Source organism: Notamacropus eugenii, chromosome 6 (assembly GCF_028372415.1).
Source record: "Notamacropus eugenii isolate mMacEug1 chromosome 6, mMacEug1.pri_v2, whole genome shotgun sequence".
Taxonomy (NCBI): Eukaryota; Metazoa; Chordata; class Mammalia; order Diprotodontia; family Macropodidae; genus Notamacropus; species Notamacropus eugenii.
Genome location: NC_092877.1, coordinates 112481630 through 112496881, shown reverse-complemented (window position 1 = coordinate 112496881; position 15252 = coordinate 112481630).

Below are 15252 nucleotides of genomic sequence, written 5' to 3'. Positions count from 1 at the left end.
CAACTCTAACATCTACTAGTTGTAGATGTAATAGGATAATTATTTTGTTTTTTGAATCTCAGTTTTATCTATAAGAAAGTGATAATAATATGTAGAGGAATTGGATGTGTAATTTTATTTGTACAGGTGACTGTGCTCGTAAATGTTTAATTACTGGCTCTCCAGGAAAGGAACAAAAAGCATATTAGACAAATTTTAAAAGTTTAGTTTGTTTTATTAATGTTTTCCTTTACTTTCTCATGTCTAGTCAATCAACAGAACAATAAATTATGCCCTGATTTATAGCATCTGCCCATATCTGAGGTGCAATTCTGTATGCTGAAAATTTTATAATTCCTTCTCTCTCTGTCTCTCTCTGTCTCTCTGTCTGTCTGTCTCTCTCTCTATCTCTCTCTGTCTCTGTTTCCCTGTCTCTGTCTCTCTCTCTTTCTGTCTGTCTCTGTCTCTCTCTGTCTCTCTCTCTCTCTTTGTCTTTCTGTCTGTCTCAGCAAATCACTGGATATAGGAAACTCTCAGGTGAGAAAATTCCCCGTACTAGTGTATCAATGTAACTTATAGTCTTAGAAAGTCCCTTTACGGCACTGCGAAATTAAGGGACCTACCCAGGGTGACATAGTCAGTTTGTATTACAGGCAAGACTTTAATCCAGGTCTTCCTGACTTTGTGGCCACTTCTCTATCCACTAAGGAATCTTGCTTCTCAAGGGATGACTTATGTGACTGACCTCACAGAATTGTCATGTAGAAAAATTTCTGTGTGTGGTTCTATTTGTATAACCACATTCTTCAGCCAGGGGGATAGTATTATATTACGTACTACATATGCCATTCTCATGAAATCATTCATATGGATGAATATGCTGGAGAAAATCATCCATGGTAGAAGGATGGGTATTGGTTCTTCCTGTACTCACAATCAAGTATGGCTAAGGCTCTTTCATCCTCATGAAAAAGTCTGGTCCACTGAGAAAGCAACCACATATGTTTTGGGGAATGAAAAGCCATCTGTTTGCTGATGCCCTAAATACTACTGTACAAGTTTCATTCCTTTAGTTTAAGGCTTTAATACCTGTTAAAATGCAAATCCCCTGGCAGAAGTACTGCTTTCAGCTTTCAACTGTCGTTTATACTTTAGAGTGAATGAGTCAAAGATTCTTTCTTAAAAATAAATGTTGATATAGGGAGAAAGGCTCCCATACTGGAGGGCTAGGAACTCTAAAGAGACATTTTTTAACTTATCATTTTTTCCCTTAAAATCAGTACTGCCTGTCCATATAATATACTTATTAATTTTGAAATGAATGTATTTAAATAATAAATTAGCTTATTTTATTTTTAAGGTAAGCAACACTAATTGACCCAAGTTCCTTTTTGAGATAGAAGTTCAGCATACAAAAAGCATTTATTAAGTATATACTCTGCATCTTAAATCACTTAGTAGCATTTAGGACTTAGTATACAGTATGTACTTAGCACATCAGTGATAGCCTCTAGAGATATAAGAATACAGAGCTATTTTCCTGTCTTAAGTGCAAAACATAGCATCATAGGAGTTAGAACAGAGGTTTTAAACTTTTTTTTTGTTATGGATACCTTTTGAAGTTTGATGAAGCATGTGGAGCCCTTATCAGAATATTTTTAAATGAATAAAGTAAAATATATAAGATTATAGATTCACCAATTATATTTATATACATCTATCAAAAAGATTAAAAAACTTCATAGGTTAAGACCTGATCTAGTGCTTAAAGATATAAAGTCTAATCTCATTACACCTTCACTTTACAACTGAAGTCACTAAGGCCTTATTCTGATTGATGTTTCATTATAATGTAAAAGTGAGCTGAATTTTTGAAGATCTTGGCAACAGAACAGAAGCTGTGACAAACAAAAAAACACAAAATAGGAACTACTCACCTAGATATGAATTGAGTAGATTTTCAGAGGATTCTGGGAAGATGGCAGAGTAGGTCAGAAAAGTCCAAGTTCTGAAGATTTTCCCCCACAAAAGAGATAAAATAACACCTTAGGGTCAACAAAATGTGGTTTAAAAACAAGTAAGAATAAGAACTGAATTTAAATCACATGCTGGGCACCTATTAGATGTATGACCCTGGGCAAGTCACTTAACCTTTCTCAGCTTCAAAATGATATAGTAATATTCCTCCTTTATAGAGTTATTGAATAAATAAACTGCATGACTTAATTCACCACCATTCAGTAGCATGTGAGTAGGGTTAGAGGAGTCAGATGCTGGCATTATCCCTGGTTGGTGTTTGGCAAGACACGAACTCAGATAGTACAAAGGAAGAATTAGAAAGTTGAAGACTGGAAAGCTGAACTTCATTAAAAAGTCCAGATTCAGAAGGGAAAAGAATGTAGCTAGAAGAGGGGAGATAGCCTGGAAAAAAACTCAAGGGATGGAGGGAATGCAGAGGAGAGTAAGGATCAAGTATCTTTTTATGATGAGTAAAGTAAAGAAAAAGAACCACGGAAGAGTATAGTCAAGTCAAGGAATTTCAAAGTACTTGAACATGGAAGTAGCACAGGTGGGTTATGGAAAGCTGAAAGACAAACTCATCCCTTGGTGTAGCTGAGGTGGTATGGAGGTGTTTAACATTCCATGACTCACTGTACAAGCTTGTTGTGAGTAGCCAGTGATGTGAGCATTTATATAATATATGTAAAGGACATCTGAAAACCATAGAGCACTATGTAAATGCGAGCTATTAGTATGATTGGAAAGGGATGCTACAAAGAGCCAGAAATGATGACTGTAGCATCAATATCCTAAGTGATTGAAAACCCATCATTTAGGAAACCTGGGTAATTAATTAGCTAAATGAAAAAGGAAATAGTAATTCCTGAGGCAGCGGACTTCAAGGCAAGTATTGATATTCCACAGTGATAGCTGGGAGCAAGGACAGATTGCCATATAGAAATTTATGACCACAGAATGCTTCTGAACAAGCGGAGTAGTTTTATTTTAGGTAATCTCTATACTTTTGATAAGAATCAAAGCATATATTTAGAGAAAATATTCAAAAGTTACAGATCCTTTGGTTTATTTGAAAAAAAATACTGAGTACTTACTATTTTCTGGTCTCAATTAAGAACTACTCATGCAAGTTATTAAATTAAAATTTTGCCTACAAAGCTTTTAATTTCTTTGAAAGCAAGCTTAGAATCTCATTCTTGGTACAAGAATATACCAAGACTGGTACACTTGTCCACTCCTATTTTTAGTCATTCTTGTCCTTGATGATGTCTTGTCCAAGTCTTGTATACCAAACATAATCGTGACTTTATACTTGCCACATCTTTCCTTTGCCCTTTTGGGTCATCTGAAATTGTGATCTTTCCCAAGATCATGGTGTTCTCCGAATCATAGGAATATAGCCACACTGAGGTAATACTGATGTCAAAGATAGATTTCTGTGACAGTGAGCAGGTTAGGCTCTTTGAAAATATTACATAAATTCCCAAATATGAGCCAGCCCCAATAACTTAGATACATAGGATTTAGAGAGGGAAGGTACCTTAGAGATTATCTGGTCCAACTATATCATTTTACCAATGAAATATAGGTCCATGGAGATTAATTAGCTCAATATCACACAGCTAGTAAATAGCAGGAGTGACATGTAAGACTAGATCAGGGGTGGGGAACCTGTGACTTTGAGGCCACATGTGACCCTCTAGTTCCTCAAGTGCAGCCCTTTGACCAAGTCCAAGTTTTACAGAAGAAATCTTTTTGTTAAGGGATTATCAAAGGGCCACACTTGACCTAGAGGGCCACATGTTACCTCTAGGCCACAGTTTCCCCACCCCTGCCCTAGACTTTATTTTGAAATACAGAAAGTACTCTTTCATCATCTCCTCTTGTTCATCCTCCTCTATCCCTACACTCTCCTTCTGGATACTAGACTGTCCTCCTCAATTTCAAGGAGGTCCATTGTTCTAAATTCATTAAAACTAATGGTGTTTCCACAAATTAGATGTTTACAGATTAAAGAATGCCCATGTAAATTGTGGTGCACAAAAGGAATGGCAAATTTTTGTGGTTTAAGTAGTGATGAATATAGTGAATGTGGAGAAACATGGAAAGACTTACAAGAACTGAAGCAGAGTGAAGGAAGTAGAGCCAAGAAAATAAAATATAAAATGAATACAGCAATGTAAATAGAACTACCACCAAACAAGGGAAACTGAATGTTATGGAATTACCAACAACAGTCATAGCTCCAAAGAAGAAATAGGAGAAGATTCTTTTTCCTCATTCCTTGCACAGAGAAAGGAGGCTTGTTGGTGGAAAATGGTGTGTATGTTTTTATACCTTTTCAATATGTTGGTCAGTCTGACTGATTTTTTTTCTTTTTTTTTTAAAAAAACATTCTTTGTTATATGACAGAGCTGAATTGGAGGGGGCAGATTCTAGAGAAATTTGGACAATGTGAAAACAAAATATATCAATAATTTTTTAAATGACTTTATTCTCATGAGATAAGAGTTGGCCTGACTCTATTGAATTGCATATGTCAAAAATGAAATGAAAAAGTACTAACACAATTGTAAGAGTTAGTACTTAAATGCCTATTTTTTTTTTTGCAGGAATTTTAAGAGTGTTTTTGTTGGGCAGTATAAAATGCAACAATGCCAGGAATAGATTTGATGTCATTAGCCATTTTGAAAATCTGCTTTACCAGGTATATTTCCTTGATGTTCATGCGTAACTTCCATTAGTGTTAATGAGAATTGCACTCATGCATGGAGGAAAGAATAGATCCATTATCTATAAAGGGCCGTTTGCTTTTAATACATTGTTCTGGTTTCACTATGTGTTTGTTTCTTTTTTGTTTACACTGCATAGAATTTACCTCTCCCATTTATAGAAAGGTGTACATAACTATGCAATTAAAAAGATTTATGGGAAGGTTTGTCAGAACTTCTGGCTGTGAGGGTGCGTAGGAAAACTTTAGTGGTCCTGCCCCCATGAAAGCAACGTAGACTGGAGAGAGGAATTCATAGATCATTGGATCAGCTCAGTAAGGACTGTGAGTCACATATTGATCTTTTCAACTATCTGCAAATTGATAGGAAGTAATGTCAATGGTAATTTAGCTTTGAAAAGTAGGAGGAGGAAGTTGTTAGAGGAAACAGCTCTTTTCATGGTTTTGCATCGAGGCGGGTGGGTAATTACATTTCAAATCTTTAAAAGCACTTGAGTTGAATCAGTACAGTGGAGTGTCAGTGTAGATTAAAGGTGCATGGAGGTGGAAGAAGACTTGGATAGGGCCAAGTGTATAGCATGATGGAAGCTCTTGGAATGTTTCTGGTTTTTTGAGTTGGGAGTAGCTGTGATGAGGTATGTTTGGACTAATTGTATTGTTACTTACCCTTGAGTTATGAAGAATATAGACATGGAGGATGGAGCTGCAATATTTTTGTTCATTATGAACTGTATGGGATAGTAAACAGAGAGAACATATGGCAAGAATGTGGATCCAGAAGCCAGGTGAATTTTGGAGGGGTAGCATAACAATATAACAGTAATGTCGGAGTTCCTGGATTGTTTTTCTCTTGGGTTATTCGCAGGGGTCTGCGTGAGTGTTCTTTGGTTGCTTCACCGACCGAGACCTGTCGAAGACCAGAGCAAGGGGAGTTGGGCGATGACAAAGCTATATTCCAGATCCATTCTCCAGTTGCATAGGCACTGGTACTGAGATCGCTCACTTCCCCCCTCCCTAGGAAGGAGTACTGGATAACAGACATAAGGATTATGCTCAGAATCTTCAAAAACAAAGAGTCCTTAAGATCTTCTAGGCAGGGGAGTGGTATTAGAATATTAGCAGGACTTAGAATAATAGTCCATAGGAAAAAACATGGAGTATGTGAAGCATATTCACCAACCTTCTGTGAGTCTCTTTTTGTATTCTGCTAAGCAACCCAGTATGTGATATTTGCCCTCTCCTTAGGTCTATTTTTTTTTCCTTTTACTTCTACCCTGATTTCACTTGACTCTCCTCCCACCAATTATACACAGTTAACATATTAGGGGCAGCTAGGTAGCCCAGTAAATAGAATAGTGGGCCTGAAATCAGAGGGACTTGTCTTCCTGAGTTCAAATCTGACCTCAAACACTTACTACTGTGTGATCCTAGGCAAATTATTTCACCCTATTTACCTCAGTACTTCCTTGGTCATATGAGCTAGAGGAGGAAATGGCAAACCACTCCTGTATCCCTGCCAAGAAAATCCCAAATGGGTCATGAAGAGTCATAGATGACCGAAATGATTAAACCAGAGACATCCTATATCAGTCCCTCAGGACTCAAGGGTTCTATGAATTTATTTCATAATTTAAGTGCTACTAAGGTGACCTTATGGAGTCTATCCTCTACCTTACCTTGTCTGATCTAGAAGTAACTTGAATAATGTGGAATTTTAGATTACTGGAGGAGATATATGGCATAGAAACACTACACCAGTGATGTCAAACTGAAATAGAAACAGGACCACTAAGGATCCCTACAGGCTATGTATTGACTTAGAAAAGCACATATTAACATTTATGTTTTTTAAAAAAATATTTCCCAATTATATTTTAACCTAGTTCAGCTGTGCACAGGAATGTTTTAAGTTGTAAGCCCCAATGATGACAACAGGCTCTTTGCTTGACTCCTTTGCTCTTACATCATCTGAATGGCTGACAACCCTCAAAGAATTCCTCTCAGTCTGCAGTGACTTTAATAGAAGAGCCTACTCCTTCTTCACTTTGGCATCCCCTAACACCCTTACATGGAAGTTGGCAGATTAAGCAATTATCAAGATAAAACAGGCTGAAATTCCATTAAGAAAGTTTTCAGAATATTCACTTACCTTCATGTTTTCTTGCTGGCATTCCCACTCAGCAAAGGTGGAACTGTTATTTTAGGGAGAGGATATCTTCTCAAAATGAGACCTTTTAATGACATAATTGACACCTCTGTGTGACTATGAAGCCTACGAGTGTCTCTGTTCTCTGGGATATGAATAAGAAGGAACTTACCAATGGCAAATGTCATTCTTTGTCTCAACATTGAATGGGCAAGGAGAGCTCGCTAGCTCTGTGGGATCTTGATGCAGAACACCACAGCCCTGGGAGCTCTGCTGCACCTGATGCATAGTGAATGAGTAGGAAGGAGAATAATTATAATCAGGCTTCTGCTGGCTGTGCTTAGGATCTGTTAGTCACTGGAGTGCCAATCAGTGCATTTCAGCCTACTCTTGTAATGGGAACTTCAACTTGCTCACAGCAAGTTAGTATGTTTGTGCGAAACAAACAACACTTGCTTGCAGCCCCAATCTGTAGCATCCCACTTCAGCAAACAAATTAGGAACACAGAAGTAGCTTACAGTGGTGTTAAGTATACAGAATATCTTCAAGAGTTTGCACTTTGGACTCCTCCATGGTAAGTCGCAAACCAGCTGATACTGTAGAATTATCAACCTGTGTGAATCTGTTTGCTCATTAGAGTAAAGGCCCTTGCCAAGAGGCACTGCTGATCTAAAAGAAAATTGTACTTAAATACTTGATATAAAATGCAGTTATCTTTGGACTGCTAAGGATTTTTTTATATATAGTAAGATATGAAAACATCCACTAAAAATCCTCCTCCAGCATTCATTATAATGGTAGACAGAAGTGATGCTTGATTCTTAAAAGTGCAGTTTCTGGAAGATCCTACCAAACTCAAAGAACTTTTAGCATAGGTTCAATGATGAACTATGTTTATTCTCAAGACCCAGTTACCTCGTGTCAGAGAGACTTCTCACAAGACAGACCCCAGGCAAGTAATGAAATTGTTGGCTGTAGCATCCCTCAAGGATCATCTTGATTAGTTTTTTAAAACTTTTAAAAGGTACTGTAATTCATAAGCAAAAAGCAATATATATTTAGAGATACCATTCTTTTAGTAAATTATTTATACTATAGGGAGGAACCATCTCCAGTCATCCTGCTCTATACCTTGCCACTGGACCCAGATAGCACTGGAGGAGAAAGGGAGGGTGGTGACCTTGTGTAACCCTCCCTCACTTAAATCCAATTCACTTGCAAGTCATAGCATCATCTTCCTCACATCATGGTCCTCTTAGAGAATGAAGGGCAAGAAATAGCAGCATATACTATAGTATTTATGGGTTGTCCTCTGGTTCTTTCTCACTCTCAGTATAGACTTTGTTGTTTCTGATGAGTCATTTTAGTTGCATCTGATTTTTTGTGACCCCATTTTGGGGTTTTCTTGGGGAAGCTACTTGAGTGGGTTGCCATTTCCTTCTTCATCACAGATGAAGAAATTGATGACCATCTACCAAGTGTTAAACTGATATCTCATAGATCAGTGCTTTGCACTTGGTATGTGCTTAAAAAATGCTTGTAAATTTGGAGTGAATTGAATTATGATCTATGTTTATGGAGAGAGCATTCACCGTAATAAATCCATGGTCCTTAAAATATTGAAGAGTAAGAATATGTTGGGATAATAAAATATTTGTCTATAGAATAGCTTTTTTGGGTGGGTCCCAGGTGTCTGAAAGATCTTATACAGTTGTAAGGATTTGGTTGTAAAAGTTGAGCAAATGCAAATGTTTCTGTTTGTCCTTCTATGTATTAAATAGCTTAGAAATAGTAGATGAATTTCATTCATTCATCATTCATTCAGAAATATTTATTATGCAAGGAAAGTGCTAGAAATAGTCTAGAATATTTGAATGCATCTGTGATCTTATAGATGTGGATGCTCCCTCCAGTAATGTAGATTTGAAACTAACTCTACTTGTCTAACCTGAGAAATTCTTGTCTATATTTTCTTATAAATGCATGACAGGGATTCTACCCAATGTCCAAATGGCTTTCCTTTAGATCTCTTGACGTGGCACATGTACCATTGAACCACAAGGACTCTTCGTTTGTTATTCCTTGCTCTTAATATCTTGCTGGCCCATATTTTGTCTAGTCATGCATTTCTCTGGTCATCTATGAAACAATAAAAATACATAGTATTGAAAAGGTTAAATAAACTCCTTATTCTTTCGGATAGAGTAATTTTTGGAGAAATTTCAGTATCTTAGGGAAAGTGTTTATGTAGATGCTCAGGAAACAAAAGAAGAGGAAATATTTTAAAAGGAATGTAGAAAGTTTTCAGACATGGAATATTTTAGGGAGGAAAGCATCATGTAATGCGATTAAATTGAAATGAGTAGGAAGGGGGAATTGCGTGCTTTAAAGGTAAAGTCATATGTAGTTATGAAGAAGTGTAGAAGAGTGAGTGGTACATGGATCATATACATATATACTCTCCAGTCTTGGGTGAAAGGAGTAAGACAAAGTAAATATTTTTGTGCAGATTTCCAAAGTACTTGTGGTGGTCCATTGAATCATACTGTATATCATAGATCTCTCTCTCTCTCTCTCTCTCTCTCTCTCTCTCTCTCTCTCTCTCTCTCTCTCTCTCTCTCTCTCGCACACACACACACACACACACACACACACACACACACACACAGTCACGCACAACCCCCCCCACCCCCACACGCACACCATGTAATCAGTAGTGTTCTCTGAATGACTGACCTCTGGTATTTGCATTTTACATCAACAGATATTTCAAAGCTTTAATAAGCACTTAGGTTCTCTGAAATTACACATTTAAAATACCAAATATCACCATAAAGGTCTTTCTATCTTATCGCTGGTGGCCTGGACATTTGTGGTGCACAGTTTCTTAAAGTGAATTTATGTTTCATGGAATGCCACATTTATTTCTAGGCTGGATATGAATTAAACTCAGAAAAATAATGTCAGACAGTATGCTGCTGATAGAGGTGATCATGGAAAATATATTGGAATCATTTTTTAAAATGGTTCTCGGGATGTGTCTGACTTTTGAAGCTGTCTCAGGTGTTTATCTAATAACTTTGGGAAGGATTAGAGAAGTGACCTTATCAAATAAGTGGGATAATTTCTCTGAAAATCCTACTGTTTTTCCTTCCTTTAGAAGTCCTTCTGCCTGATTGACCATAGGCGTGATCATTAATCTTTTTAGTTACTGTGAAAAAGAAAACAATGTAAATGATTAAACCATAACATTTATTATAGAGTTAACATATCTGGGAGAAAAATGTACCTAGGATAAAAATTCATACATGTATGTATATATATATATATATATAGATATATAGATAGATAGATATACATATATATGTATATATGTATGTATATTAGAGACACAGACCAGCAAAACTTAGTAAGACTGTCTATACGTTACAGGGTAGGATTTGGCAGAGGGCACAGGAGGCTTCCTTCCCACCTTCCAGATACAGCTAAGTCCTTAAATAGTTACTCATTTTTGTCTCAAGATGTAGGAAAAGAAACCAAGTAGAGGCTTTACAAGCTGTCAAACAGGCATTCTGAAGGGATTTTGAATAAGGGAGTCAATTATGAACAGAGGTATAGAATTGTTTGTAGGGTCATATGAATGGACAGCAACAGGAAAAAAGAAATTAAGACAAAAAACAATGAACCTATGCCTACCATGGGAAAAAAAAAAACAATGCTAATAATATAATTTTGTGTTACAGTCTAGAGGGAAATTTAAACTGAAAGCCAAAAATGGAACTGGTTTACTTAGAAAGGACTTGTAGTGATTTCTCTGGCCCCTGAAGGATGGCTGCACGCAGGGCTTGGAGGGGGCTTGCTCCCTTGAAGTCTATCTTGAAAAAAGGCTAGAGAGACCCAGATTTGTTTTCTCTTTTTATGCATGTTGTTTTACAGTAGACTTTGACAGTCTCTCACTCTTCCTCAAGTAATCAATATATACTGTGATACTCTATGTTTGATAAATTCACACTGGTTTTCAAAGAATGCCCTTCTGTGGGTGTTAGTTATTGGATGTCATCTGCCAAAACACATTGCCAAGGTAAAAAGATACCTAAATTCATGAAACTTGGATATGTCTAAACATGTCCATGGAAAGAGATTTAGGAACACCCCATTCTCTGCACATGAGCGTGTGGGTGTATGTGTATGTGTGTGTGTGTGTGTGTGTGTGTGAATGTGTATGTATGTGTGTGTGTGTGTTTAAAGGAAAGTATAGATGTTATATTTTACTTTATGTTTCTTAGTTTTTTTAAGGCATCTGTTCACAGTAATTTAATAAGTGAGTTATCAATGGATGACAAAGAACCAATATAGAATAAACTCTATCCAAATGAATATTTTCATTTTTTTTGACAGGAGTACTGGTGTAGTAGGTGGGCAGTAGCATCATGGAGATAGTAGGCACAGAAAGAAAAGCTAGGTATGAGGTCCTGTCCCTGAAACATATTAATTTTTATAGGACCCTGACTTCATCGTTGAATCTCTCAGTGTCTAAGGCAGATGCCTAAGGCTACAAATTGTAGAACAGTTGGTAAAATGAATTTTTCAAAGTTCATCATCAAGGAAAACACAAGTCCCAGCCTAAAAAGGGGAAGTTTCAATCCTATGCCCACTCACATAATTAAGCCATTAGATTGGCTCCACTATTATAACACTTAAATGGTTGTTTAAGGCAAATGGTAATTTTTAACAACTATCTTTGCCCCTCCCCTCACATTTAATTTCATCCCAAAGATGACCGAGCCAACCTTGAAATGCTTATTTGTAATTTTCCAATATGATTTTCTAAGTTCTATCCATACCTTTTTCACTTTCTTTCTGAGAAAGTCTTCTCTGCTAATAAATTTTAAGTACAGTAGTTGGCATCTTGAAAAAAATGTTTTATGAAGAATTCACTGTGGTGGAATAGTATCATTAGCATGTCAGAATTGGGAAAGGTCTTAGTGATTGTCTAATATATCCTGAGCTTTAATTAATATAAATAGAGCCTGGGGTAAAGGTGGTTGTAGGGGGTGATATAAGGAAGTGCCTTGGGTTTCACAGGACAGTATCAGACAATTAAGGTTAAGTGACTTATCCAATGCCTTACTGCTAATTAATGGAAAACTTGGTGCTAGCATTCAATTTCTACTCTCCTACTTAATACCTATGCCATTTACATTCTCTAATTCCCAGTTTCCCTGTAAAATAAAGTGATTGGATGAGTGACTAATAATATCTTTTCCAATTCTTGATCCTGTAAAGAAAATTTAAATTTCCTTGGATTGCAACACATGGTTCATTTCTACTCTAATTTATTAATAAACATTTATCATAACAATTTCATTTTAAGTATCTTCAGCCTAGAGGAGCTTTTGATCTCATCAACATGTTTTGGACACCACATCTCGCCAAACATAAATATCACACTGAGTGCTTTTTTTGAATTTTTTCTAGCAATCCATATCTCTTTCAGAATTTCCTCTTTTTGTTGTAAGCAACCTCTTTAAAGTATGATGTGTGCTTTTAAAAATAAAAAAATAATAAATAGTTGTTAATATTTACTATTTTGAAGCTGAGAAATGACTTGTTTGGGAAGAAATGACAGGACAATCTGAACTTCTCTTCTTTTGCACCTGCAAGAATAAATTGGGAAAGACATACCTGCATTTCTTTGGGAAAAAGGTCTTGCAGTATCACAGCTTTGGAGATGGGCCACAAAAATGGCCTAACAACCCTGAAAGCGCTCTTTTAAAGTCTGCTACAGATAGAAGCATTATCTCGAAACTGAAAGCTTTTTTCTTGCTTGATAGCTTTGATTTTTCAATCTCTTATGTGATTGCCAACCTTTGCGTTCAAATTCGGATTTCAAAAGATATTTTATTTTTTTTCCTCCAGCATATTCAGGTTGGATTTTTCTCTTTATGTATTTTTAACATTGTTTTTAACCTTGGTTTCTTTTCCAGCTAGAGGAGCCTATTTTTTTTTTCTAGAATGCCTTTCAAGAAAAATTCCCAATTTTTATCTGACTTGAAATTAAATTCATATTGATATCACTTATTATCACCATTAATTAAAGTGACAAAAGCAAAAACAAAATACCAAGTGATAGCCAACAAGTTCAATCTGATTAATTCAACAAGCACTTATTAGACCCTTCCTATTTACTCTGTTAGTGTTAGCTCTCTGAGCTCTATTTTTGGTAAAAGTAGGGGATTGGATTTTACATGCAATAAAAACCACTGAAGTCACTGTGTTTTATCATTTTCTTGCTTTTGCTTCAAAACAGGAACCATCTACTTTTTCATAGGGGCTTAAGTAGCCCTAGTCTCTTATCAACAATAAAAAGGGAAGCAAAATCTAGGACACCTGGACATTCCTTTAGATTTTCCTTGACCTCACAAAAAATGGAATTCTTATTTCTGGTTTTTTATAGGTGTCATTTATGTTTAAGTGCTTACTGTGGATACTTCCAAGTATAACAATAAAATTGGTAATAAATGAGGAACACTCTTAAATGAGCAGCATCCAGGGAGAACAAGAAAAAGTCTATATTCTTCTCTTAGTTCCCACCATTCTATCAGCCAAAGGAAGGGCTTCTTGGGGAAGAAACCTAATGATGAATCACATCCACATTATTTTATCAACTGAGAGTTAGAGGTTGTTTTTTTTCTTAACGTGAGGCATATCCAGATCTTCAGGTTGGACTGAATTGACCAGTTAGTCTAGACAAATAATGGGCTTGATTTTTTCTTTTCTACTGAAGTGACTCTTGGGTTGTTTATATTAGGAGTCAGCAGTTTCTCAGAAGTGGTGTGCCAAGCACTCATTTGTTCATTCTTGAGTAAAGGTTGCAAAGGTCATTAACATTTTGAAAGTCTCTCTGTACAGCAATATTGTTATTTCACATAAAAAAGTAAAGAAAGTTCTTTAAATATTTTTAAAAAGTTTTCTTTAAATTAAAATGGTATATCATCATTCCTTTCTTCCTCTCCTTGTACCTTCCCTTTTAAACTGCCATGTATTTATTTTATAAATATAGCAGATTTCTCCCTCTCCCTTCTGACTCCTCAGCCCTCCTCCCTTTGGATCATTAGCAGATACCTTCTGACTTTCCCTAGGGGTCCATATAGAAACCTGAGCATAGACAGATAGCCACTGTTAGTTTCTGTCTATATATGACTCATGGCTGGGTTGAGTTCCTTGGATAGGTTGCTGAGCTAAAAAAGCTAATGAATCAGGAAGCAGTATCTAACAGAAAAGGCAGCTTTTGGCTAAAGAATTTTGGAAGCAGTTTTTTGACAAGGCAAGCTGTTGTTCCAGATATTAAGTTGAGGAAGGGGTATTTCTTTTCTATCTCACCCTATAATGAAGTCAGGACTCAACTAGCTAACTAGGTTTCTCCTTACCTTGTCTTAGAATAAACTACCTGTTTCAAATCTGATTCTTGTTTATACATTGGAAAACTTTTTTTTTTTTTAACTTTTACTCCTTGCAACCCTAGTAATCAAGACTACAGGCAGTTCTGTATGGGCTACTCCCATTATAACACCTTTCTGTGGAGTTGCTAGAGTTGGATATAAAGGCTGTGGGTATGAGAATTGGGGACCCTAACTTGACTATTGAGAAGAAAGATAACCTCAGAGTAATAAAGCCAGTTCAAAGCATTAGGACAGGTACAGGATAAGGTCACTTGGCCCTGTGACCTCAGCTCAGTGATGACTCTTGTCATTGTGCTAAAGATGTGTTTGCCATACATTTACATTCATCTATATCTATATTAATATCTTTATCTATGGAAATGTGTACACATTATTTTCCTAATTTGAATATAAGCTGTTTGAGGGCAGAAACTTTCCCTGTTTTCATGTATTCTCAGTGCTTAGTATGGTGCTAATTGTGGGTCCAGTGATAGAACTCCTTAAAATGCAAAACATGTGTGGAGGGACAAGGGTAAGAGATGCGAAATTTGCAACATACTTCAAACTCTCAACCAACGGGAAACAGATATATTTGCATTGTCTCCCACTGCCTTTTGCTTCCTAACTATTGGCTTCTGTCCCAAATCTCTTACTACCTGTTGAGCTTGTGATTGGACTTATCTATCTTTTCCATTTCATCTTGGCACACATCTTGGTTTTTGATTCTTGCCTTGCCCTGGGCTTTTGTTCATTCCCAGACTTGTCCTCTGTTACTGGCTCCTCAAGGTCAACTCACTTTTCTATAACTGATGGAGCAATATCCTTTCTTTTTTCTTCTGGGATGTAGGTATACCCTTCAGATTTGAGTAGATCAGATTCCTTTTATAGACAGTGTAACGTTAACTCTCAATTCCCTCTGGACCTTGGCCAGTAG